Genomic DNA, 23,743 nt, shown 5'->3' with positions numbered 1-23,743 from the left:
ATCTTCCTACACTAATATTTGATAAGTGAATCTGCAAATGCATATAAAAATTGATAGGCCTAAAGTACCTGCTTTACTGTGCACTGGTATTGACTACTTGCATGTTTTCCAGCTCTTGTGTTTTATTCTGTCATTCTTGACTTACCAAGCATATCTATGTCTTTTTATATCTATTTTTGTAATTGCCAGGATGGTGAGTTAACCAAATAGTAATGTTGTCTAGGAAAGGTGTCTTTCACATTGCTAAAGAATTGGGTTTTTATTTCTTTATAATTTTTCTGCTTTGAGTTCATTGTTGTTTCATTCACTCAGCCTTATTTGATTAGCTTGGTATTTCACTTCAAAAGAAGATGGTCCATCTTCTTAAATTCAGCAGTGTTCATTACTCAGGCTAAGTATTTAGAGTTTGCTTGAATAGGACTATATGATAGGCACTTGGTGTCCTTAGGAATCTTTCATTACAATCAGTTTTCTTCTGACAAGTATTACTGACTTTTGGACAAATTCTACACTTTGCTGATTGCATCAGGTTTAGAATCTATAGGGCCTAACTGGCCAGGACTGCGACAGGGTAGTCCCTCCTCCCCACTCCCATTTTCCCTCCCCTGTAACTTCTTTGCAGGATTTTCACTCCAGAGGCTCTGGCAGGAGGTGGCATGTGGCACAAGTGTAACAGCTGGAGTTTACTACTTTTGAGTTAAGATGTCACCTTTTTTTTCCCCCCGCTGCAGGCACCCATGTGGAATTCAATGCTTGAAAATTTTCAAGAGTTGCTTGGACACACACTTGGATGGGATGGTTCGGTCAGGGATGTTTCTGCCTTGAGCACAAGGCTGGACTAGAAGACCTGAGATCCCTTCCAGCCCTGCTTTCCTATGATCTGATGTACAGTTACCAAAAAAATCACCAGTTTTTAGCAGCAAAAAGGTAGGGTGACATTTCCCCTTGGCAGCAGCCAATTCCAGCTTCTACTCCTGCATTGTGGGCCTCCTGCTGCCTCTTGACAGAACTACATTTCACTCTCACACTCCTGAACCCCTGCCACTGCTTCCCTCTTGAAGGGTGAAATGTTCCTCCTTCCCTCAGCTCTATTCTGGTGCTCCCTATCTTAAGCAACACCTAAGACTTGTGCTCCACTCACCTACCCACTTTTATGCTACTGTTTGCATCTGGTTCTTTAATTGTGACGCGAAAGTCCATTGACTCCAAATAGATGTGAACAAGTGCACTCCAGAGAAGAATGGAGTTCAGAAGGTTGCAAGCAAGAAACCACTGCTGCACTTTATTAGTCCTGTTTACTATGTTGTTATTTACTTGTACTAAATGTCAGGTATTAAAAGGCTCCAGTACCAATTAGCAGTTTAATTAGAATTGTAAAGAAATAGTGTAATTTGCCTCTGACTTTAGTCAGCCACAAAACTTTATTGCAGTGCCTGTAAAAAAACCCCTGTAAAATAGTTTAAACATATTTCAGAGCTACTGGATAAGGCAAAATGATATATCCATCAATATGTAATTGGGATTTCATACATGCCAAAAAAAAAAAAGAATATAGAAAGGATCATGTTAAACTGTGGAAGACTAGTATTACAATATCTTGGGTTCAAAAATTAATCAGCAGCTTTCAATTCCTGCAGCAAGTCAGGTTTACAAATAATGGGCAGATAAATGTAGCCAGAGTTAAAGATTCTTTTAGGTATCCTCACAACCACAAACTAGATGAAGGCTGTAAGAAGTGAAAAACCCCTCAGTGATATATTGTAATTATAAACAAAGCCCAAATGTTTGAAAACCAGTAAAGTCTTATACTTCCACAACTAGAAGTGTAAGGTGCTCCACCTGGAGAGAAACAATCCCCAATATGCTTACAGGCTCAGCAGTGCTACACTTACTAGCACCATAACATAAAGAGACCTGGGGGTCTCGATAGACCAATGATTGAACATGAGCCACCAATGCGATGCCCTAGCCAGCAAAGCAAACAAAACACTGGCATGCATCTACTGATGCATCTCAAACAAGACTAAGGATCTCAGACTCCCACTTTACTCAGCCTTGGTGAGGCCACAGCTGGAGTACCGCATCTAGTTCTGGGCTCCACAATTCAGGGAGGATGTGGAGAGAATTGAGAGAGTCCAAAGGAAGGCTATGTGTATGATTAGAGGTATGGAGAGTAGGCCATACAATTAGTGGTCGAGATACTTGGTTCGATTTAGCCTGGAAAAGAAAAGACTCAGAGGGGACTTGGTGGCAGCCTATATAAGGGGCGCATATCAGGGACTGGGAGAAGGTCTGTTCACCAGGGCTCCCCAGGGGAAGACTGGGATGAACAGTCATAAATTGCTAGACCGCTTTAGATTAGACATAAGGAAAAACTTCTTTACAACTCGAGTGTCTAGGGTCTGGAATAGACTCCCCCCAAATGTGGTAAATCACCTACTCTGGATCTCTTTTTAAGAATGTCTGGACACTCACCTTGCTGGGGGTCATCTGACCCCAGCCGTCTTTCCTGCTCAAGCACAGGGGGGCTGGACTTGATGATCTTGAGAGGTCCCTTCCAGCCCCTAACATCTATTAATCTATGAATGAGTATCCTTAGCTCAGGCTGCTGACTCCACTGTGCGCAAAATCAACCATGATATAGTTTTGCATCTATGATGATAATCAAAGTCACTTTTGTTGTTTAGAATAACTAGCCTGGAAAACAATGTTATATGTACACGTAAAGATCTTTGTCCCTGTGTGTACAGCAAAGTCAAAGCTTATTTAGGCTAGCTGTCACCAAATTGTGTCTGATTACTGCATGAATACAGGGAATGGAAGCAGGACCCCCAGTCTTACCACTTTGCGCACCCCACACAGCAGCCAAACACAGTACCAGTGCCACCGTCCCTTGCGCACAGGGATCCAGGAGAGGCTGCTGGTGTTCTACATCTGAACTGAGCTATTTCAGGAAGTAATAGCCTCATGGCTATTGCTTGGCTGGCACAGATACACCCAATTAATCTTTTATACCAGTATACAGAGCCCTTAGACTGGTCCCTAGAAATTGTACATTATTTATGTGTCCAGTAGAAAGTCTCAGAGTTAAATACTGGATAGTACAAGGATGGTGGTTGAGTTTCAAAGCATACTGTGAGATATTAAATGAAGTAAAGGCAGCCTGATAAGAGTAGGATAGTAGATAGCATCAGGTCTGAGAAGCCTAAATGAAGATCGCCTGAATGCTTCAATCTGTCAGTTATACTATAAGTGTGAGGAAAGAAAAGAAAACCGGTGGCCTATGGTTTGACTGGTACAGCATGCACTGCATAAAGCCCCTGGGGCATGATGCACCTAGGGATTTAGAAGTTGGACAGCCCTGGGTTAGAAAAAAAATGTTAATATAGTAGGTATATACAAAGGTTGGATGATTTCAGACATTGGGAGCCAACTTTTTTTGGCAGGTATGCCACAAATTAAGCCTCATTCCCTCCTCAAGTGTCACTCCAATCCACTTCCCCTCATCTATCTGCTGCTGTCTGCTCCCCATACTGTGTCCCCTGCCCAATCTGCTGCTCTGTTTTCTGCTCCCTGCCCTATCTACCACTGTGCTGCCTACCCGCTCCCAGATTGTCACATGCCACACCAGGAAGCTGCCCATACCACGTGTGGCATGCACGTGAACACCGCATGTCCCTGGAGGCTGGGGGGGCATGATGAGCTCCCACAGGTGGTGGCAGTGCTGTTGGCAGTGGGAGCATGGTGGCAGCAAGTGGGGAGCTCCTGCAGGTGGCTACGGGGTGGCGAGTGCCAACCGGAGGTCGGCAACCACCTGCAAATGCTACCAGCAACATCGGTAGTGGCCAGCAGTGATTGCAGACCGCCTGCGGATGCTGCCAGTGGTGTTGGCGGTAAGGGGGGAGTGGCGAGTGGCAACACAGCTGGCAGTGCCTTTTCGCCAGGGGTGCACTGCTACGCTCGGGGTGCATGTGCACCTGCGTGCACCCCCTACATGTAACCAATGGGTATGCATGCCATAGGTTGGCCACCCCTTAAGTTAGGTTATAGATAGATGTAACAACTGTACCAATATGAAGGGATACCAATAGAAGCTGATAGCATGCAACTGTTCAGCTTCAGTCCTGCAACTGTATGATTCTGTAGTGATATAAGCGTAACAAAACTGCTGTGACTTGCTTCACTCAGGGTCCAAGTGTAGGTGACTTAGCTAACTTATATTGCCACAGAAACATGTAGATGCAGCAGTTAGATCATAACAGCTGTATGCACTCTCAAGCAGCATTTGCCCACCCTTTTTAAAGTGAGTAGAAGTACATTTGTCTAGACCCTTAGAGCCAGGCTGTAGCTGTGTAAATTGTTACTCTGTTTCTACACGAGTAAGAAGACTTTGAGAGGATATTGTTGTTTAATCTAGAAACAAAAATGTAGAGTGTTTTGGTGGAAGGATCTATCACAAACAGGGGTGCTAGGTTAGAAAAAGGAAAATGCAAAAGTTAGATTGTGCAACCTAAATTTTGAATAACCACATCCTGATTACTGAATTTTTTAAGGAAGGTCCATATACACAAATGCACGTGCTTTACCACATCTGGCCATGCAATTAAGTATAGGAACTGTTAAAGCTTTAAGAGATGCAATGGAATAAGTGCCGTTTTATTTTATAAACTGAGAGGAGATTTGGAAGAGCTGCAAAGTGAAACAAAGTGAAACCGTTTTGGAGGAGTTGGACAAAGCAGATTGTCTTCTTCACAGGCTGTTTACAGTACAATCCTTTGCAGGCACAAGGGTATGATATATCAGTTGTATATATGTCTGCGTTTTGCAAATTGACCTCTACCTCCTGAAAGATTGGCCCTCACCCTAATGTATTAATTTACCTATAGTTTTGTAATAAGGCTAGATTACATGGTAATTAAGTTGTTTACAACTTCAAGCACCTTGAATTATTGTTTCATTTGGGAAGATCCATTCACACAAATCTTGCTCAAGACAAAAACCCGTTTTCAAAAGAGCTTGTACAACTGCCTAGTTTCTATCTGAGATTCTTCTAATAACCAAACTTTAAAGAACTGCTTTTGAAACACTTCTTCTTTGTGGAGCAGAGCATCTACATTGGGAAAATCAGGCTTGTGTTGTTTTTGTTTTGTTTTGTTTTGTTTTGCTTTGTTTTGCCCGTGACAAAGACCTTCCAAAGTCATTTGTTCCTGAATCACTTGGGAACTGCAATTCTCTTACAACAAAAATCACAGGTGCTAAGACTGAGAATTAATTTTATGGCCACTTAAAAATGAAATTATAGCAGCATCCAAAAACAGTGTCCCTACAAAGACTAGCTTGGTTTTTTGTTTACTGGTTTGCTCTTTCCTCATTAATTTCTCCTGTATGTAAAAATAAACTGGGCATGAGAGTAACAGCCACAGTAGCTCTGAAATACAACAGCCTTCCCTCTTTCACTGGTGAGAGAGAGTAAAGAGCATGGCTCTGTGCAGAAATCTGTGGCCTGCACACTGATTCCTCTATACCTGTTGCTACATTTTGGAAAAACAAAAGTATAGGTATACAATAGGTAGGTGTTGACAGATGGCTGTGTTCCTTGTGTCTATAATTATCATGAGTCTCAATCACAGTAGCTTCAGCAAGTTGGTTTGTCAGTACATGACTGGTTGCTGCGGGTGAGCAACACAAGAGCACATTCTGTCCGAACCTCCATTAAACGGAAAGCTGCAAAAAAATCCCTTCTTTGAAAACACCTACTTCTTGCTCTCTTTCTTTGCAAATGGCATTAAATTGAAGATTATTAGCTACATAAAAACCAGACAGGGAATTTCAAGCTGCTGACATTGTGGCATTGAATATACAGAGCTCAGCAGCAAGACGCCAGAAGCAATCTGAAACAACCTTCAGGAGACACCCCCCCCCCAATCTAATCACCATGGATTTGGAACATCACTGGATGTGCAACCTCCCAAGGTTATTGAATAACAATCCTATTCCTACTAATAGTAGATGCTCCTAGGTTTCTTATAATTAGTCACCATGGAGTTTTTATAAAGGTCATTAGGTTGAAATTTAATGCTGTGATTTGTTTAAAGAACAAAAATACCAGAGGAAATTATCCTTCTACAATTCATTAGCACTAGTCACAGTTACCTCCGGCATTTTTTGTATACATTGCAGGCCTTTCATGCTCTGCATCCTCTGAGTGATTATTATGTCAAGAGAGGCTGAGACCTGAACATCTGCAGCTCCCCTAAAGCCAGCAATGCATGCTGCTGCTTGATCAACAATGGCCACCTAACTTAAACAGAACAGACATTCCCAGTTCTAGCACTGAGAACATTTAATCTTTCCTGCAGCAGAGAACACACTTGTGTTTCCTGCTGTGGGTCAGTAAGCCTGTGTAATCTGTGTTTATAAATTGCAAACAGTTAGAAGAAGGCTAGGTCTTTCTTAATCAACACTGATGTGTCTAATTTTCTTTTTTAAATAAAAGTTACAAAACTTTACCAGGTGATTCATCAAAAGTATGTTCCACAGATGTCTGTGACATCACACCAGTGCCATCTGTTTTAAATTTCTTTTTAACAGTTAAACCAGAGAAAAAGCACAGCTCCAGAAATATAGATATATTTTTGATTTTCCAGGCTTATGAGCTGTAAGTCTGTTAGTACACTGTGATATGTGAATGCGTGCAAGTTTTAACACCCATTAGTATATCTGTATCGCTTAGAAAGATTTGTTTTTGTTTCTCATATGTAGAAGACAAGAATTGAAAAGTTAGATATCTTTACACCACAAAGCTGGGAGCATTGCTGCAGGCCCTGAAAAAGTCTAACCTAGATTTTTGTGTAAATGCACAGAAATTAAGAATGTGGATGTTGAATACAGAAATGCAGCATAAAAGTGCAGTGCAAGGGGAAATCTAAAGAACTGCAAGTGGCAGAGCCCACTCTATAATACTAGAGCAGGTGTACCTGCCTGGCTTACTTTTAGTTGACACATTGGCTCTAATCCTGTCCCTGTGTCTCTGTCCTTATCTATAGCAACATCATTGGCACTCTCCCAGATACAGTGGAGGCCTTAGGAGAGGACAGATCAGGCCACTGCCTGAGGCCCCACAGTTTAAGGGGCCCCAACATTTTACAACAAATGTCCTACTTGCTTATAGGTCATCAAAAATAAACCTCTAAGGGGCTCCAAATGACTCTCTTGCCCAAGGCCCCAACAACCTTAAGGCCCCCACTGCCAAATAGCTTCTGTAGAGTTTGACTCAGTATTCAACAGGAGCTGTGGAGGCTTCCTCTAGTATTCATTTTTCTTCTGGGCTCTTCAAAATGGTAAAGCAAGAGATAAGATATGGTCTATGATGAAACACAAAGAAATATTACATTGGCCCCTTTCCAGTCAAATAGGCTTGAGTGGCAGAGAGACCTCATATCTGAATGAAAATGGCAATAACTTCATATTAAATTTGTGAATAATCAAGAAAACATTCGATTTTACATACTCACAGAAGGTGGTCATTTGATTCACACAGCTCTATAATTTTTAAATTCTACCGGGCTGTCCAAAAATAACTGTGTTTACATATTGAATTATTATACATAAACAGGATTATTATCCATTAACAACAAATTATCTTGTCCTAAATTTACAAAAATTAAATGTTTATGCACTGACAACATACCTTTCTTGATTACATACTTGTTTGGATAACTATTGCTAGCAAACAAAGAGATTCAGGTTCTTTGTGTAAGAATATTCTTAAGACAACTGTTAGCAACCTGTACACCTGTATTTGGGCCATGAATTCCTGCTTTCTCTTCAAACAACTGCTGTTTTGCATTCCTTTTCAGTTCCAACATGCTCAGCTATTATTTCCCCTATCACATTGTTATCAGATGTTCTGCAGGTTGACAGTTATTACTGTGTGCCAATAGAAGATGAAGTCAGAATAATTACATGTGTTTATTCAATGGCTGGTATGCATGATATCATCCTAATCATAATATAATTCAATACTCTTTTCACCTTTTTTCCCTCCAGGCTTGCTTTGTTGTGTTCATAATCTATCCTGAATCAGTATGTGCCACATTCTGGTTTTTATCTATTCCAGGTCAGAAATCATTTAAAAAGTTATATATCACTGTGGCTAGTTGTGATTCATTAAACTAATGTTCTCTCCAGGCAAATGACCTGTGTCCTATGCATCCAAGAGGGTGTAAGAATTAGAAAGAAGCTAGTCTTTTGATTTATTTTTTAGAAAGGGACACTAGAAAGAAAAAATCACATTTAAACAGGAAAGATGTCATTATTACTGCTATGTGATAGCCTTCAAATACAAAAATGTAAATTAAAATGGTCACCCTTTGGTTTTTCATTGCTCTATGCATCCCATTCATTTTAGTGAAACTAGATGTTCTAGACTTTCAATGTTTTAATTTGTGATCATTTTCAGCATTCGTTTCCCCTGATTAGCAGGACACTGAGGTATTTTGGTGTCTAATATTGCAGGGCAGATCTAAATTTAAAAATGAGTACTAACAGCTCCAAATATTCCAAAAATCTTTGAATTAGCCTGAAAACCCAGGAGAATAATTAAATGTTTTGAGTAATGAAAAAAAAAAATGCTCTCTTTAAGTAACTGCCTTAAAGTTTTGAAGAACTTTTCTTTCTGTTTCAATTTTTCAAGACTTTCTGCACACCTTTTTAAAAATGCAATCTGAGATGGTTGCATCAACATTTGATTCTGGGAACTGGTGCATTATGAAAAATAAGTATTTTGAGACTCAGAATAAAATGACAAAAGTTGAGAAAATAAAAGAGAGAACTTCACTGAAACTTAAAAATCTTGTTCAGATCACATTTTGAAAAACAAATATACAGTATTTACATTATTCCATTTGCAAATGAAGCCAAATATCCTGAATATTTCTGCAATAATATTCTTAACCAGATCTCACTATAAACAACTAAAAGTTGAGCTGGTTGGGAATTTTTGGAAGAAATGTTTCTTTTTCCTCAGAAAACAGTGTTTTATTGAAACTGAAGCTACTTACAGAAAGAGAAGTGGATTAGATTAATCTCCTCATGCAAAAATCAATAAATAGATCAATAAATAGAATGCTTTGATATTATCTAAATGAAAAGCTTTATTTTGAAATTACAGTTAATTTATACTAAAAGAGTTAAAAAAATAAAATCAAACAAGATTACAAAATTGTCAAAATGATGATACGATATGCTTAGTTGATATAATCCAAATGATTATTTCAGATAAACAGTAATGGTGCATTTTGCAAAGGAGTTTGAACTAGATGACCATTGAGGTCCTTACCAGCTGTATCATTCTATGTTCATTTCCTGTAACTTTCCTTGATTTTGACTTTGTGACCAAATTCAGTACCGGGGCGGGGAGGGGGAAGATTTCTCAAAAATTCACATTTAACAAAAAATACATCCCTCACAGCTTTACAAGACGGATCAATGTTCATTTGGTCATAATTCAGAAGCAAACCTAAAAGTCTCCAGAAGTCATACTCACATCTAGGATTTTTAAAAGTGGGGTACAGGAGCTGCCAACTATACATCAGTAACTACAAACTGCCTGGCTTCCAGATCTCCACTCCCCCCCATGGGTAGATGGCACCATGGCTGCAGCAGCTGGGGACCTTTTCTGAAATAGGTAAGACTCCCAGTCCCCTCATCCTGCTCTTGCCACCTCCCTTCCCCTTTCTCCCACAGGGTTTGCCAGGGCACAAAAGCTACTAATTATGCTTCTGGGTGCAGGAAGAAATGAACCTCTCCTCTGACACTGGAACCACAGTCCCCAGCTGACCCACACATAGAGGGGCCCCCAGAGTTTCTCCTCCCCATTACAGCCCTCTAGGTGGGGATTGCAGGGAGCAACTATGCAGGACACCAGGCTCAGCTAGGAACAGTGGCAATAGCAGGTGGGTACCATCTTCTTGCTCCTGCTCCTGACTGCCTGGGAATGCTGGGAAACAAGGCAGGAAGCAGGTGCAGCAAGGGGACACTCCTTGTGGCTGCCACTGTCCAGAGCTGAAGTTCCTGAGTGGGCCAGGGCTAGCAGGGGCAGAGGTAGGGCAATGGAAATGGTGCTCTCCACCACCCTGCCCTTTAGCGCTCAGAGGCTTAGCAGATGTAAACCTTGTTGGAGAGGGGGAATGGGAGGGGAAGATGCCACTGGGTGCTGAGGGGGAGAGGTGGAAAGGTGCAGATAGTTGGGAGGAAAACGCTTATCTGTTTTGGGGACTCACAATAAACTATGCCTGCTGCTGCAGTCTGTAGTCCACAAAGGACCCAGTCTTCAGTGGCAACAAGGAACCAGAACCACCAGTTTTTGAGCTACACAGAAGAAAGGGGGAAAAACCAAGCCCCTTCATCTCCCCCCTGCACCTGCCATTGCCAGAAAGTTTGTCTAAAATGATGATTATGTTTAGCTGACAGCCTATTAAAGGAACATTTTACCTTAACAACATTTAGTCACTTGCTGGATGGGAACCTGCAATGCAGGACGTGTACAGCTCCTTATTAGGTATAACTAAACTGATTCCTAAGAATAGTGTTAGTGGCTACAGTCATTTAAAATTCCATCGCCCTTCTTGCCATTTATTTTAATCTAGCATTTTAGCCAGAATTCAGTTTACCAGAATGTATTGTACCATCCAAATATTCTCTGTAATTTCCTATCCTGAACTGTGGATTGGTTTCATTATGAACTGTTAAGCAGTTGATGTGCTTCAGGGTAGAGAGGATGATATTTTAGTGATGGTAACAAAGTGGAAGGTAAGCCCTTTGAAAGCTCTGGGTAAAGATAAGAGGAGAGCAAGGAGGGGATGTCATGGTGGACATCTCTAGTTCACCAAACTAGGAGGAAGTTGTGGATGAGGCATTCTTTAATCAACTGATAGAAGCTTCCAAATTGCAGGACCTGGTTCTCATGGCATACTTTAATAGACGGAACATCTGCTGAGTGGGAAACACAGCAGTGCACAAGGAGTTCAGGAAAAGCTTGCAGCATGTTGGGGATAACTTTTTGGTATAGATGTTAGAGAGGCCAAGTAGGAAGGAAGTTCTTGATTTGCTGCACATAAACAGAAGAATTGGCTGAGAATGTGGAGGTAGAAGGCAACTTATGTGACACTGGGTCATGGGCAACTGGTGCCTCTGAGTTGGGGGGTGGGGGGCACCATATTGCTGACAGGGGGCGGGGTCCCCCCGTGGCTGATCACCAAGTGCAGAACCACCAGCGGTGAAACCAGAAGTGCACTTCCACTGGCACTTCCAGTTTCACAGCAGGTGCTTCCGGGCAGGGCCAATCTCTATGCATTGCCAATGCACTGGGTGCATCCACAAGTGCACTTAACTGTAGTTGACTAATTAGCTCTGCTGCATAACATCACCGTCTACATGTGTTCCGGTATTAGGAGTCTGCCTCCTTTTGGTGAAAACTCTTCAGTAAATTTGACCCCAAATCATGGCTAGTCATGATTCCCTTGAAATGTTATTTTTCAGGAACTTTTTATTCTTGTAAAAAGTTTCAGCAATGTTATCTCCCATGTTTGAATATTTAAAAATTTTAAATTTTATATCTAAGGGAGCTGAATAAATATGAAACTCATATTATTATGTATCTGCATTTAAAACAAAACAAAAGTAAGATTCTGTTTTAAATTTTCTCAAAAAAACCCTGCAGACTTAAAGCTTGTCTAGTTTCAGAATTTGCATAAACATGTATCTTATAATCACCTTTCATTTTGACAGCCATTAAAATAGACAGATATTAATTTAGAAACTATAAAAACAAGATGAAGAAAAAACTGGATTTTTTTCCTGGAAGTACTTGAAAACCAATTTTTGTTTTCTCTCTCACACACACATTACTACTCAAAAAAAGAATGTAAAAGAAATAGACTAATACGCAGCACTGAGGAGTGATTTCTTATCCTTCAAGTAACCTTTGAAAAAACAATTCATTTTGCTCAAATTTAAGTCTAAAAATGAGCAAATGTTCCTCTGGAAAAATCTGCTCCTTCAGAAAATGGGACACCTTAATAGAGAAAAATCACTAGCTCTTTTCACTAGAAACAAGCAGAGACAAGGTTTTTTTTTTTTTTCTTTCCATTATTATTTATTTTATAGTGTCATTGTAGCTCATTTAGTTTGGCCTCTAGCCCGACAGTCAAAATCAGTGGTGGGCGAGCTGCTGCATGCAGATAGAAGTGTCTTCCTTCATAAGAGGCATTCAAATAACTTTCATTGCCACCTGGGTGAGTGAGGATTTCCAATAATGAGTCAAGGTATAAAATGCAAATGTGATTCGGCTATGAAATTCCTATAGCTCTTTTTGTTTTAGTTATTAGCTGTTTAACTGTCAAGGAAAGCCTCATCGCCCAAATCACTTTTACTTAAACCATAAAATCATCCTAATTAAAAAAAAAAAGAAAACAATGTTAATAGAAAGTGGGAAACAATCTAAAACTGGCTGGAAGTTGGGGAGTAAGTAGCTTATTAGATCATGTCACCCAACTAAACTTGCTATTGTGCTGTTCATGTCGAGTTTAATTGAAAACTAAAACTACCTACTAGTATAATTTGTATTGATACATTTCCATTTTCAGCTAGGAAAACTGAAGATTGCTTATTATAGGCTCAAGCCTGCACAAGGCACTATGGAACCATGCCCTTACACCCAGGAAGTGCTCAGTTGATTGATTTTGGACATGTGAACAATCCAATTAACTTCAATGGGTGCGACTTTTACCTGGACTGTTGGAATGACTAAACTTAAGCATGTGGCTAAGTGATTTTTTAGAAAAAAAGAGAATGCTCAGACTAAGCTCTAACTTACAGGCTAGTGTACAAGTTTAAAGAAAGATACTTTATACTATTTACAATTAATCATAAATGTACAGTTTTCTTGACTGCATTCTGGCATGAAAGTGAGTATGCTACTATATGCTCCATCATGTAAATTTAAGACTCAACTGCCAGGTTTTATTAAAACAAAGGAATGAGAAAGAACCACAAGTTTTTGCTTGCCACAACATTTCTCAGCTAAGAAATGTATATTTTGAAACCCATTTACCAAATATCTTTTCTTCATTCCTCATGGACTAACTATGAGAAAGAGAAAAGGCCAAAAGAATAAAGAGAAAAACAGCTCCATCATCCTAGTGTAGCTTTAATCAAATGTTTCCAAATTTGTAGAAATAGCCATAAAGTATCACTGCAATGTCTTCTCTAAGACCCCATCTAGACGTTACACTTATGGTGTGATGTTAATCACGTCTTAAGTTCTTACCCAGCCACACACCCAACCAATTCATGGAATGATAAAATAAAGTATAAACGACAAAGCTACAAAAAATGTGGTTATTCTTATCATACCATGAATTGAACATGTGGTCAGGTGTTCTCCTGCTTCTGGGAGACCCAGCAGCTGACAGGGCTCCTGGCTTGCAGGAGTATACCACCTGCTGCCACAGCTGCAAGCCCTGCAGCCCTCTGCAAGGGATTCTGGAAAAAAAAAAATCATTTAAAAAACAAAATAGATTTAAAAAAATGCTCCACAGAATGGTAAAATCTTAAGAAATAGTTTAGAAATAATCAAAATGTCTCTTCCTGAAAGATTCAAACCATCATTGAATCTGGCAGCCTGGTCATCGGATAGTCTAACTGAAGAGGCATAACTGGGCACTTCTGCACCCAGTGACATAATCAGAATTAGAAGCCAGGGCAAACCTCTTGGGGGCAGGGAGCAAGGTTCTCAGGGCCAGAGGGGGGGTGGAGCACTTGGGTTCAAAGAGCAGGGGTGAGGGAGGAGGGGAGGAAAGGGGTCCCTGCTTTCACAGTCACAATATTGAATCAGCAAAATGTCAGATCCATGAATAGATTTCACAAGTCCCAATGCCTGATCCACTGTTCCTACCTCACTGCATTTTTTGGGTGCTTAGAAAAAAAAATGGATTCAAAATATGTGCCTATATTGTACTGGGTATTTTTCTGCAGAACTGGTTTAATCAGGCAAGGGGAAGATCTAGGCTTCCTGGAAGCCCTGGCTCTAGACAGCTTCAGTTTCTGTCTCTGCAACCTTCACTGATGGTCCTATGCTACATTTAATACCATCCTCACCCTCATGCTTCTTTTACTACCATGTTTATTTATTTGTTTGCATTTCTTTTCATTTTAAGATAAGATCATTTTAGTTTGGTTCATTATGTAACCCTGGGTGTGACACTACATGCGCCCTCACCTGAATAATGGGATCCTGGGGTACCTGGTAGCCAGTAGCCCTACCCAGCCCCCCTGGGAAGCTGTTGCAGTGCCCCCGAGCGGAGAGCCTCCCCTTACAATCAAGCACCTTTGCAGACAGTCCTCAAACTATTTACAAGATTTAATTATTTACATCATCATAAATAATAATTAAATAAGCACATGGATATATTGTCTAATAAACCCTCAAGAACTTATTTACACAGTCTTTCACTTGCACATGGTGTACTGGGGATCCCATGTGCACTGCCCCTGGCAGGGTATCTCAGGGAGCGGGACTGTCTGTGTCCCTGCACGCGGTCTGTGGATGCTCCCTGGCGCTGGTGTCCGTCTCCATGTTCCTGGGGTCTCCGGGCACCAAGCAGCAGCTCCTCTGCAGTTCCTGCAAGACAGCCTTCCCCTGCCTTTGCCCCCTTCCCTGGTTCTGCTGTGAGCAGTGTCTAGGCTGCAGGCTATAGCAACCCTCCTGCCCCACACAGCCACACAGCCCCAGCAAATGCAGCCCCTCCCTGGGCTTTGCCTGCCCCTGGGGCCCCTCACCCCTCAGGGAAACTAAGGCAGACTCCGGCAGTCCCCCCCTCCCCGGCTCTGCTGTGCTCACCCAGCCACACCAGCTGCAGGCAGGTCTCTTCAGACTTGGGTTCTCCACACTAGCAGTCCCTGCCTGCTCCTGCCGCTGCAGCTTCTCCACTCTGCTCCTGCAGGCCTCTCTCAGGGGCGATCCGAGGGACCACTGTGCTGAGACACTCAGTCTGGTCTCCAGCCTGTCCCTCAGCCTCCTCTCTCTTTTGTTCCCCCCCCCATGGGAAAAACTGCTCCCCCTTTTATCCAAGCCTCTCGGCCAATCCCAGCTCAGGGCCCTTCCCAGGCTTTTGCTAATGGCTCTCTTTCAAAACAGTGCGATGCTGCGGCTAGTAAAGTGACCAAAACACTGGCTTGCATCCATAGATGCTTCTCAAGCAAATCCCGGGACGTCATTCTCCCCTTGTACTCGGCCTTAGTGAGGCCGCAGCTGGAGTACTGCGTCCAGTTTTGGGCTCCACAATTCAAAAAGGATGTGGAGAAGCTTGAGAGAGTCCAGAGAAGAGCCACGCGCATGATCAGAGCTCAGGGAAGCAGACCCTACGATGACAGGCTGAGAGCCCTGGGGCTCTTCAGCCTGGAAAAGTGCAGGATCAGGGGTGATCTGATGGCCACCTATAAGTTTATCAGGGGTGCCAACCAGGAAATGGGGAAACATCTGTTCACCAGAGTGCCCCAAGGGATGACGACTAGGTCGAATGGTCATAAACTACTACAAGACCGTTTCAGGCTGGACATAAGGAAGAATTTCTTTACTGTCCGAGCCCCCAAGGTCTGGAACAGCCTGCCACTGGAGGTGGTTCAAGCGCCTACATTGAACACCTTCAAAAGCAAACTGGATGCTTATCTTGCTGGGATCCTATGACCCCCAGCTGACTTCCTGCCCCTTGGGCAGGGGGCTGGACTCGATGATCTTCCGAGGTCCCTTCCAGCCCTAATGTCTATGAAATCTATGAAATCTATGAAAAAACTGTGCTGGGGTTACATCACCTCTCCCACTTCCAACAGGGCTGCTCCCAAACAGCTTCACTTGCCCTCAGAGCCTACAGTGTCCTCTCGGGGACAAACTCTGTCTCTGCCAGGCAGCTCTTCCCATTCTGTTCAGGTGGGTCCATTTTTTAAAGGCTGCTACAATTATATTGCATAGTACCCACACTTTTTGGCAGCAGTAGGAAGCACCATAAATGACATTATTAATGATTACATACATACATTTTACTATTTTTGTTGATCACAACATAATTAAACATAAAAAATAGGCTTGACTGTGTTTTGTTTTGTTTTAGTGAACAGATGACAGGTCTTCTTCATTGCTTTTGTATTTAGTCCCTTTTCCTAATCTGCATATACAATAAGCAATTCATTATCACTTGTTGTCTGCCTGCAGTCACTCACCAACCGAAGCCACAGCTCATGCAAAACCATCTGGAAAGGGTAAATATAAAAACTCTTTCAATCCCCTTATGTCTTGTGTCTGTATTCAGCTCTTTTGAGCAAAACCAATGAAATGTGTCCTTTTATCCCCCCAACGCTTATTTATTCCAATTTTGAAATGCATGGTCATCAATGGAAATGTACCCTGATTAAGGCCCTCATGATTATGGCCACATGCTGTACAACATTAATTCTGATGTCAGTTCTACAGCTAAATTTCCTGGATGGTTTTGGAAAACCCCACCTTTACCTCTAAATTCTCAACTGTCTTGAGCTAGTCTTCAATCTCTAGCCATTTAATTTTAAAGGCTCAAGTCTGTCACCTCTCCAGCTTCGTCAATATTTTCTGGTAGAAAAGGATGCTTGTAATTTTTGGCAATTGCAGTTTGACATGAGGATTGACAAATAATTCCCAGAAAGTAGAAGCGATCAGATCACTCTCAAATATGGCTTTTTTTAGTCACTGTGGCTGTGTCTACATGAGATACTGACTGCACAGATGTTACTATACAGTCATTTAGTTCTTGTACAAACAAATACTAAATGACTGTACAGTAACCAGAGTTACTGAGTAGTAGCAGCGGCAAATGGCTTTTTCTGTGATGCTGACTGTGTAGTAGCCTGAGACTACTGTGCAGTAGTGTTGTGTCACACTTTCTGCCACGTGATGCTACTGCGCAGTAGTCATAGGCTACTGCACAGTCAGCATCTCATGTAGACATGGCCTGTGATTGCATATATATCTTCTTTTACATTTTTGTAAAAGAAATTATATTTTGAATGTAATGGAGGTGGGTAGGGAAAAAAGATAGTATACACAATCTCTAAAGTGCAATCCTCTGGCTAAATATTTTATTCACAAAAGGAAAAAACAGCCATTACCTTTGGAAGAGAAGTTATTATTTACTGAGAAGTGATACCAACTGTGGAAAGGAATGTTCCAAATCTATGATTTACCAAGTACCAGAAGCTTACGAAATAAAATAAATCTAAAAAGCTTTTGTGTGGTCTCTGGCATAAAAAAAGTCTGGAGCAAATTACAGCTGATATAAACAGTAGAATCTGAGGTTTGTCTGACATCACATATGGAATTCTACATTAATATGGAGAATGGGTAAAGCTGTCAGACTGCAGAGACAGAAGTCAGGAGTAAATATAGACCTGTGTCTAGTGTTCAACTAATTTAACCTATTTTGAATGCTACTTTTTCATATATTATGAAAGTAAAATAGTAAACTGTACTTGTCTTTGAGGCAAAGATGTTTGTGGGCGAACTCTTATGGACTAATTGCATGGATGGGACAGATTTAGACAAGTTTTTGGGTACCACAATACATTCCTTCAGATCTCATCTCAGGGTACATTACAGTACTGTGGTACCTAAAAGACTGCTTAAGGCCATTAGCAGGTGTTTATTTCTACCACTGGAAGTTTCCAAGAAATTTCTGAGAAATCAGGAATAGAGTGAGACCTGGTCAAAGACCCCCAGCCACTCTCCAAGGATCCTGGCTTGGGGAACAGGCACAGAGCAGCAAGTTGCTTTTCCTCTGTTCTGTTCCTGGTCTCACAGAGCCAAGTGAAGGAGCAGCCCACCAACATCCCCTCCCTCTATCAACTCCTCCAACCAGGGACTCTGATCTGAGGAGTGGGTAAGGAAGAAGGGCCAGCCACTTCTCTGCTCAGCTCCTCTCCTCCCTTCCACTCCTGGAAGATGTGATGGTGGGAGCAGATGGTTTCCCTGCCTTCCCCAAACCAGGATAACTCCAGCCTCTGGAAGGTACAAGGAGCCTTTCACTGCTACTCAACTTCTCTTGTTTCCCAAGAAGTGTCAAACATTTGCAAAGTGTACACAATTTTGTTCTCCCCAAAAGTGATTTCCACCATGTTAGGGATGGGTTATTTTTCTCATATAACATACATTATAGTACTGGAAGAAATTGTGTAAATACCTATACACTCCTGGTTTGTACTGAAAGAGCCATGGTTCTTCTGGTAGAAACATAATATCTACATAGGTGGCATAAGTCTATCCTAACCATGCAGTTGGACTAATAAAAGATATCACACAAAATAACCCTTTCTTCTTGCATATTTCCTGGACTTTCATAGCTATGACATCACTTAATATTTACTTACTTTTTCAGTGTTTTTTTTTTTTTTTTCATCGTTCTTTTATTTAAAGGACTTTGTGTTGATAAGAAAATTCAGGAAGATATTTTTAAGTGCAAAATGAGCATAGCCTTGCATGGTGTACTTCTTTTTATGCACAATGATTCTGTGTGCTCAGTTAACTTTTTAAATATAAACTTTAAAATTATAAAGGTTCTTTCATGTTTTGACGAGATCAAAATGACTTGAATGAATATATGACAAGTAAGGGGAAAATAACTGAAAAGGCCAAAAATATCCTTTCATCCATACCAGAATAAATGGAAATTGAAACCTGCATAACTGAGAAGAGAAACTGTGAAGGGAACCTAAACCATAAGATTAATAATTTGATTAAATGCTTGTATTTTCTTTTACTTGTTTCTAAACTGCTTGACTGTGGCCACATTCTCAGCTGGTATTAATTGGCATAGCTATCTGTACATGTCTGCCTAGATCATTTGGATGGCAAACCTCACTGTGCTATCCAGGTGCCTCAGACATTAATGTATTTTTATCAGAATAACAGCGAAGTATTCAATTTTAGAGGTGGGGAATTGAGGTATAATAAAGTAAAAGACTTAACCAGGTTTACAAAAGAAGTCTGTAGTTAAACCAGGAAGGGAATCTTGATCTCCTGAATCCTAATCTAGTAAACCATGAATTCGACCATCCTTCCTAACCCCTCATTGATCAAACTATAATGAGTTATGCCTGCTAAAGCTCTGGTACATCAAATTACCTTACAAGAAATACATTTCTCCAGGTGGAGGCTCTTGACTAATTAGAATACATACTCCCAAACTTACTACATAGTTAATCTGACTGGGAGAAGCATAGTCAGATAGTCTGCACCTTTGCTTTCCCCTTGCAGTTAAAAATACCTTCCACTTATACAAAATGTAGAAGCATCTTACTTGATCATGAGCAGGAATTGTCCACTGCCAGAGGCAAGGCGATTGGACCTGAGAGACAATGCTGCTGTACAAAATAACAAATTATTCTTTTTTTTCCTTGCAAATTTGTAAGACCCAAGGGCAGTCTTCTTGACTAAGAGGCCTATAAAAATGCTGTTAGCCTCTAAAGTAAAAGAAACTGGGGGATTTTTCTAGCATATAAAGGATGCAGAGAGAAGCAAAACCAACCAGGTTAATTAGCTTGACTAATCTTCTGGCTGTTCCAAGAAAATTAAGGCTTTGTATGCAAGGAGCTGTAAAACATAAGAGCAAAAACAATCTTAAACTTTGTATCTAGCCCACAGAGATTTAGAAGGTGAGGAAGGGTCAGATCACATGTTTAAGGAGAAAAATAAAGTCCTAGAGGTTATAAACTAAAAGGGTGTGGGAACTGCAAAGATGAAAATCCAAAAGCAGAAACACAAAACCTACAATAAATGGATACAATCAGGGACAAAATAAACTAAGTACTTGAGCTGCTTGAGAAAACAGTGCTGAAATTGGAGCCATGTGTGACAAAAGGATGAAATAACTGTACATTACAGAAGCATAGTTTATTTTGGAAGATAGTGAACATAAGGCTAAATGGAACCCTACCATTTCCAGAACAGACACCCTCTCCTCTGGTTCTAAGGGATGACTATCTACAATTTAACAGGTAAAATGTTCTTTTTGCCATGTATTCAGAACCTCACAGGATTAAGCCCAAAAAGAATAGTGAGACAAACTCAATATCAGATAGAGGTCAAACTGGAGATTATGAATAAGATAACAACAGGGACACTGCTGGAAAAAAAAAATCTCTGGATTGGTGAATTAAAAACAACAAGAGAATGATGGACAATAAAAATGTAATTATGTGCAATTTCAATGTCTCTTCAATATTCATTACAGCTCTGGTGAGACGGAGTGGCAGAGACAGGAATGATGAATGGTGCCATTGACTGCTTCTTGAACCAAACTGTCAGATACCCTCTGGGGAATACACCTTCTCTTCATCTACTCTTACCTAATGACCAGGATGACCTAAGCAAATTAGAAATAGATAAGTCACTGCATGAAAGCACAAGGACTAAACATAACACATTATGTAAGTGGAACCAGTACCAAACAAAAAACACCCCTGGACTTGATTCTTGCACTGTCAGGCCAAGGAGCGTTTTTCCACTGACTCCCAATGGAGCCAAGAAAAAGCACTGAAAGAGACCCTTCTTTTAAAAAGGGGACAAGCTTAAAATTAACTATCTAACTGAGCTAGGTAAATGTAATAGAAATGCCAGAGTGTAATGGCAAAGGACTATTTTACGATTATATATCCTGGTCCAGTAAAGTAATTAAAATGCAAAGCACATAATAGCAGAGTGCCTTCAAAAATCCCTTTTGGTCAAGTCATGAGGTTAAAGGGGATTATAATAATGATAATGGGAATGCACAACTCTCAGGACAAAAAAAATATAAGGAGATGCTACAACAAAGACTAGATTTTGAAATGAATATTGGTAGAAATTATTAAAACAGAGCAATTCTTTGTCTAATGTTCAAAAGAAGAGGGATACGAATTTGAACAATTAGGATTATGCAGTCCCTATGAAAAAAGTGAAGCGGATACAGAAACTCCATAAAATAAGAAAGTCTGTCTCATAAGTAAATTAATTCTTAGAAAACTAAATACAGAGGGATACATTTGCTGAGAAGAAAGAAAACTGTTCACTTCTAGACCATTGGCTTGGATCAGTGATCCTCAACCATGGTGTTGTGGGATACTGTTCAATGTTAGAATTGTTAAGTGTGCAAACGTGGACACATGATTCACAAGATAAATGCAGAGATTTAAAAAATGAATCCAAAATGTCAAAAATATTCTGACCTGTTGGGTTCTTTCTAAGTGCTTTGCAACAAAAGAATCCTTTGCTCTGTTATTTTCTATGTTCTACATACCTACCTCTAATATTTTTTCATAGTCAAAATAGAAGTGAAATTAGATTTTGAAATGAGGTGCCACTTCATTCCAAAAAGTTACAGGGGAGTCTTAAAAAAGCTGGGAACTACTGGCTTAGATTTACTACTTTAGATTACCATCTAATATCTGGGGTTAGTAACACATGTGGAAGAACCTAGGAGCTTCAGCTAAGCTCACTTACTGGAAACTATACTTTCCAGTACATATTCAGTGTTTCCTGAAGACCAAAAATAGTTTGTCCAGGCAAAAAAATCTTGCCTTGTATTAATATAAATTTCTGAGGAAAAATTGTGCTACTGATAACCAGAACATGGGAACGAGATGCTTACTGTGCATTAGCTCATTACTACTGTGCAGCAGCATTTCCAGACATGAACCGAGCTACTGTGTAGTACGAATAGTAAGGGTTTTTGGTTGTAGCCATGTTGATCTAAGGATATAGGCAGGAAAGGTTCTTTGAGTAGATGTGATATCTTTTATAAGACCAAGTGAGTCATTGGGAAAAAGTTCTTACCAAGCTTTCAGGTGCAAGCACCCTTCTTCAGGCATAGGGACTCCTGAGACTCCAAGGAATGAGAGAAGCTAAAAGTGTGGCAGGATGTCAGTGAGAATGTAAATAGGTAGAACTTAAAAAGACAAAAGATAAAGCAGGGAAGGGAGGGGGAATAAAGCAGGGTGGGAAAAAGCCAAAGGGAGACACTACAGTGATAGTAATACTAGGTAAAAAAGAGTCTGTCTGTGAAAAAGGAAATAGTTGGAAATCAGGAAGACAAGTGGCATAAAAGGAGGGAAGGGTAGGGAAGAGAAGGTGGGGGGTGGAAATAATGTAAGAGGTCAGGTACCTAGTGAATCAGGTGTCAGGCAGGTTATGATGTCTCATAAATCCAGTGTCTATATTGAGTCCATGATTTTTTGTATCCAGTAGATTTGTAAAGTGAAGTTCATAGGCTGGTCTATGAAACATATTTTGTAAGTTCCCTTTGAGGAGTAGAACTAAGAGATCAGAGAGGAGTGGTTGCCTTGTGAGAAATGTGCCCCCACAGGTATTCTTGTCTTTGATAGATTTTCAGTGTGCATTCATTCTGGTGTGTAGCTGTTGTTTGGTTCTTCCTACATATTTTCCATCAGGGCATTTGGTGCACTGGATGAGATATATAACCAGGGCTCCGGGTTTTCTGTTTTCCACAGGAAAACGGAGAAAACCACAGAATTCTTGGCACAGTGGTAGTGGTGGTAGCTGCCACGTGTATCCCTGCCCCCCCTCCAGCTGGGCAGCATGTGTGTAGCTTGCAGAGGGGCACTGCTGCCCTCACCTCCCCAGCCCTGCTCCTGGAAGTGGGCACAGAGTGAGCTGAGGTGGGGGTGGGGGAGCACCACAGTGTGTCACATGGGGTGGGCAGTGCCCCTTACTTCTCTGCTGCTGTGCCCCAAGGCACACTCTATTCCCCCCCCACATAGACACACACATTTGCCTGCCCAGGCTGAGGGAGGGGAAGGTGTTAGGGAAAGCCCCAGGATGTCTGCCAGCCAGCCAGCAGGCACTCCATGTCTTCCCTCAACACATCCTCACTCCCTCAGCTCCTACACAGCTTCCCCCCGGGTGGCGGTGGCGGTGGTGTGGTGGCAGCCGCCGTGTATGAGCTTCCCCATCCCCGGCTGGGCAAAGCATGTGTGGCCTGAGGAGGGACACCGCTGCACTCACCCCCCACCCCACCTGGGAGCAGGCACAGAGATGAACTCCTTCTCCCTCATTCTCAATCTGCGCCCCCCAATCCTTTCCTTCTCCCCTCACGTTCCCTTATGCACACCTTCCAGCTGGGGGGTGTGTATGTCTGTGTGTGTGTGTGTGTTTGTCTGTGTGTGTGTGTGCCTGTGCCTGCATGTGTAGGGCTGGGGGGCTGTTGTGGGGGGGAGTAAGGGGCATGAGCAGGACTGGGGAGGCTGTGTGTTGGGGGGTGGGAGGAACTAGCGGGGCTGGGGGGGCATGGGGGACTTTAATTTTTATCACAGATTTTGAATTTTTTATCAGAGAATGTGTGACTTTTTATTAGGGAAACCCTGGATCTCTGTGTATAACTTTCTGGAGGTGCAGATGTAAGATCCAGGAATGGTGATGTTTCTGTTGTAGGGGGTGTCGTTATTGTGGGGGTGGTGGAGATGTGTTGGCAGGTTTTTTATTCCTTGTCCTGGCATGGTCTAAATCTATGTGTGGTTTAGGTCATAGGGAGTTTGCTTCTGGTGATGAGGTTAGCAAGGTTCAGTGCTTTTTAAAGGTTAAGATGGGTGGTGCTGGGTACATGGAAGTTCTTTTCCTCCGTGTAAAAGGTGGGACCTGCCCCTGACCAGGACAGTTCCTAGCCAG

Source organism: Alligator mississippiensis, chromosome 2, assembly GCF_030867095.1.
Source record: "Alligator mississippiensis isolate rAllMis1 chromosome 2, rAllMis1, whole genome shotgun sequence".
Taxonomy (NCBI): Eukaryota; Metazoa; Chordata; order Crocodylia; family Alligatoridae; genus Alligator; species Alligator mississippiensis.
Note: the sequence above shows the minus strand (reverse complement) of the source record.